At 41.2% G+C, this 5,205-nt stretch overlaps 1 pseudogene; it reads left to right on the top strand.

The window, feature by feature from the left end:
* The first annotated feature begins 2,111 nt into the window (after positions 1 to 2,111).
* LOC100414517 (ret finger protein-like 4A pseudogene) lies at positions 2,112 to 2,976 on the top strand (annotated as a pseudogene).
* Positions 2,977 to 5,205: the final 2,229 nt, after the last annotated feature.

Raw genomic sequence — 5,205 nt, 5'->3', positions numbered from 1 at the left:
CAAACATAAGAAAGAAACAGTTTTTAATTCTTAAGGAGTTTGCACAATAGGACAAATAGACACATACTACCAAAACTGCAATGAAAGCAATAAATTTAGGCAATAGTCAAAAAAATTACCCAAAGTTGTCCATTGAACAGGAAAATGGCAAAACCTAACACATACTTTGGTATTAAAATATGAGATTTGACTACGGCATTAGTGCTTTTTCTCTGAAAATGATTCAAAACATTCAATGGTGTAAAATAGAAAGATGAGTGACATGAAATCCTTCTAAGTAACCACCTAGAAAAACATGTCTAATTTACATGTTACATAGCCTTTGCGTATTTGTCTTAAGGTATCTCATTGTAATTTTGAATATATTAAGGTGGCCTCCTTGTCTGGGGTAAATATCTGAGATTTGCTGTCTCACAGCCGTGGAAAACTAAGACGTGAACACACAAAGAGTGATGTTCAGACTGGAAGAGTAATAGGTGAAAGAAAGAGAAAAGCTTTCTCCTGCAGGCAGAGGAGTCCTGAATGGGTTTCCATTTCTGCAGTGAAATGCAGAAGGTTTTATAGATGAACTTGAGACAGTGACTGATAAACACAGGGTTCCAAAGATCAGTTCGATCAGATTTTCCATTTACATAGCATGTAAGAAGCTGGCCGCCCCACCCTAATCTTTTATTATGGAAATGAGTTTTCTATCTGGCTGTCTTCAAGTTTCCTCATTCTTTACTGTACTTGTGGTGACAAAGAAAAGGAAAAATGGAGCCTCCATGTTGAACATGCCTGGCCTCCCTTTTCTGTTGGCACAGTTGCTGGCATTCACCAGTGCAAGCTTCCAGGTTGTTTATCTATGTCTGCAGCTCAATTTTTTAGGTTTCTCTTTGTTAGAAAAGAAATGATTTTGGAGCTGATTTTTGTGAAAAGGGAAGCCTTGCTGAGGCTTTTTTTACACTCACTATCTGCCTAAATAATTTTTTTTTCTAGCTCCTGTATCAATATGAGTATTGGCTCTAATACATAAAACAAACAAACAAAAATTATCACCTTGTTATACCTTGAGCATTTTTTGTATCAGGCAACTGGAATTATTGCTTTTAAAATGATTTTCAATAAATCACAAACCGGAAGATTTTTTTCAAGGGTTAAATTGCTGCTGGAGTGATTGATTGAACAGTATAAGGAAAGACAGAGCAGTGTGTGCAGACTCACATCATGAACAGTTGCTCAAAGACCTACCATAGGAACATACCAGGAAAGTTGAGAGAATCCGCAGAATCTTTGAAGGAACTAGATTGTTGCTGCAGTCTCCCTGAGATGCCAAAAAACTGTGAGTCACCTTGCTTTCCCAGATGGGAGACTGGTGGTCTGAGGTGAGTTTTCAGCCCTGATCACTGACTGCCTGGAAATAAACTCAGTGTTGTTGGGAGCGCAAAAAGGGAGTAAGATCACCCTTCAGGACTGTGGGCTGTGTGGGAATGAGGTGAGGACTGTGACTGCCAGCTTTCCCCTACCTCCCTGGTGTAATAGTTCATTTTCATACTGCTGATAATGACATACCCAAGACTGAGAAGAAAAAGAGGTTTAATTGGACTTATAGTTCCACATGGCTTGGGAGGCCTCAGTATCATGGCAGAAGGTGAAAAGCACTTCTTACATGGTAGAGACAAGAGATAATGAGAAGAAGCAAAATCAGAAACCCTTGATAACACATAAGATTTCATGAGACTTATTCACTATCATGAAAATAGCATGGGGAAGACTGGCCCCATGATTCAATTACCTCTCCCTTGGTCCCTCCCACAACACATGGGAATTCTGGGAGATACAATTTGAGTTGAGATTTTGGTGGGGACACAGCCAACCCATATCATTTCACCCCAGCTCCTCCAAATTTCATGTCCTCACACTTCAAAACCGATCATGCCTTCCCAACGGTCCCCTGAAGTCTTAATTCATTTCAGCACTAACCCAAAAGTTCACAGTACACAGTTTCATCTGAGACAAGGGAAGTCCCTACCACCTATGAGCCTGTAAACTCAAAAGCAAGCTAGTTGAGATCTGAGCTGTCAGCAGAAGCAGCTGGAGGCCAGGGGAGGAAACTCGGGAAGACCTTTGCCATGGCTGAACACTTCAAACAAGTAATTAGATGTCCTGTTTGTCTAAATGATCTTGAAGAACCAGTGCAACTGAAATGTGGATATGCCTGCTGCTTCTAGCACATCAATTCACTGCAGAAGGAGCCCCATGGGGAAGGTGTACTATGCCCCTTATGCACTGTGGCTTCTCAGAAGAATGACATCGAGCCCAAGTACAAGCTGAGGGCACTGATTTCCATCAACAAGGAACTAGAGCCCAAGCTGAAATCTATTCTAAGGATGAACTCACGAATAAAGAAGTTTCAAGTGGCTATGACCTTGGATGTGGACATAGCCAGCAACTATCTTACCATTTCTGAAGACCTGAGGAGCGTCCAATGTGCAGATTTCAGAGAGAACAGGAAAGAGCAGGCTAAAAGGTTCAGCTCCGCACTGTGCGTCCTGGGGACCTCTCGCTTCATTTCTGGCCGCCATTACTAGGAGGTGGATATGGGCACCAACAAAATACGGGATGTGGGCATTTGTAAGGAATATGTGAATCGACAGGGGGACGTTGTACTTTCTTCAGAACTTGGCTTCTGGACTGTGGGTTCCAGAAAAGGCCAGATCTTTGCCACCAGCACTATGCCTTTAACTTTTCTCTGGGTGAGTCCTCAGTTGCAGAGTGGGGATTTACCTGGATGTAGGTATGAGGTCCATTTCCTTTTATAACGTTAGTGATGGGTGCCATATCTACACATTCAATGACATTCCTGTTATCAAGCCTCTGCGTCCATTTTTTTCTCATAAATGTGAAACTCAAGATGATCAGAGCTTCCTGAGTATCTGTCCTCTGTTCAATCCAGACAGTGCCAGTTCCCCAGTTTATTCTGGGGAAAGGAAATAAACATTTGAACATAATCATTGATAGCAAGTTTCTATGTGCCTGTAGCCAGAGCTGAGAACATTTCTGCTAGATACACATAGGTACAAAGGGATAGAAGGGAAACATCAGTCATTTTGTAAACCATGAACAGAAAGCAATTATATTAATTAGGGGAAAATTACATTTTACATATAAAGTTTGTCATATTTTCTTTGGGGCTTATGTTTATTCTTTTGTTCAATAAATATTTTGAAATTTCAGATTCATTTGTCAATATTTTCTATTTTCTGCATGATCAGTGCACTATGTGTTATGGAAGTTATGAACTAAATAATTTGAATGTGAGACAACTGAGAAATTTATTTTTCAAATGATAAGAACTTACTTGAATACAGTAAAGTTATATATATATATATGTCTATGTATTTAGTTTAACCCAACAACTAAACACTGACATTCAAGTGTACACTGAGTATTTGCCAGAGTAGATATGTGGGGTCATAGACGAGACTCATTAATATTAAAATTGAAATAATATATATCCCATTCTCTAATGGCAACAGAGTTAAGTTAGAAATCAGTAATGGGAAGAAATCCACGAATTGTTTAAAACCATGGAAATTAACCCTTTTAAATAAACTCTGATTAAATATTAAATTACACTGGAAATTACAACTATCCTGAACTAAATTAAAGTAAAATTCACAGACACACACACACACACACACACACACACACACACACACAAGCTAGTTACTTACTAGATACAATCAGGGTACAGGTATTGGGTAAACACAGCCATTCAAATGGGAGAAATTGGCCAAAACAAAGGGATTACAAGTCCCATGCAAGTCTGAAATCCAGTGTGGCAGTCAAATTTTAAAGCTTCAAAATGATATACTTTGATGTCAGGTCTCACATCCAGGTCACACTGATGCAAGAGGTAGGTTTACATGGTCTTGGGCAGCTCTGCCCCTGTGACTCTCCAGGGTACAACCTTCTTCCCAGCTGTGGTCACAGGCAGGCTTTGAGTGTCTGCAGCTTTTCCAGGCAAACATTGCAAGCTGCCAGTGGATATAGCATTTTGGAGTCTGGAGGGTGGTGGCCCTTTTCTCACAGCTCCACTAGGTAGTGCCCCAGTAGAGACTCTGTGTGGGGGCTCCAATCCCACATTTCCCTTTCACACTGTCCTAGAAGAGGTTCTCCCTGAGGGCCCCACCCCTGAAGCAAACTTTTGCCTGGGTATCCAGGCATTTCCATACATCTTCTGAAATCGAGGCGGAGATTCCAAACCTAAGTTCTTGACTTCTGTGTACCCTCCCACTCAACACCACGTGTAAGCTGCCAAGGCTTGGAGTTTCTACTGTCTGAAGCCACACAAGCTGTACATGAACCCCTTTCAGCCATGGCAGGAGCAGCTGGAACACAGGGCACCAAGTCCCTAGGTGGCATACAGCACAAGGACCCTGAGCTCAGTCCATGAAACCACTTGTTCCTCCTGGGCCTTCAGGCCTGTGATGGGAGGGGCTGCCATGAAGGCCTCTGATATGGAGACATTTTCCGCATGTTCTTGGGGATTAACATTAGGCTCCTTGTTACTTATGCAAATTTCTGCAGCCAGCTTGAATTTCTCCTAAAAAAAGAAAAATGGGGTTTTCTTTTCTACTGCATCATCAGGCTGCAAATTTTCTGAATTTTTATGCTCTATTTCCCTTTTAAAATGGAATGCTTTTAATAGCACCCAAGTCACATTTTGAATGCTTTTCTGCTTAGAAATTTTGTCTACCAGATACCCTAAATCATCTCTCAATTTCATACTTCCACAAATCTCTAGGCCAGGGGCAAAATGCCACCAGGCTCTTTGGTAAAACATAACAAGAATCACCTTTGCTCCAGTTCCCAAGTTCCTCATCTCCAGCTGAGACTACCTCAGCCTGGACCTTATTGTTCATATCACTGTCAGCTTTTTTGTCAAAGCCATTAAACAAGGAGGTTCCAAACTTTCCCACATGTTCTTCTCCCCTTCTGAGGCCTCCAAACTGTTCCAACCTCTGCCTGATACCTAATTCAAAAGTCACTTCAACATTTTCAGGTATCTTTTCAGCAACACCCTACTATACTGGTGCCAACTTGCTGTATTAGTTCATTTTCATGCTGCGGATAAAGACATAACTGAGATCAGAAAGAAAAAGAGATTTAATTAGACTTACAGTTCCACATAGCTGGCGGGGCCTCAGAATCATGGCTGAA

The sequence above is a fragment of the Callithrix jacchus genome, chromosome 3 (genome assembly GCF_049354715.1).
Source record: "Callithrix jacchus isolate 240 chromosome 3, calJac240_pri, whole genome shotgun sequence".
In the NCBI taxonomy this organism is placed as follows: Eukaryota; Metazoa; Chordata; class Mammalia; order Primates; family Cebidae; genus Callithrix; species Callithrix jacchus.
This window is presented reverse-complemented; position numbering and strand designations above follow the sequence as displayed.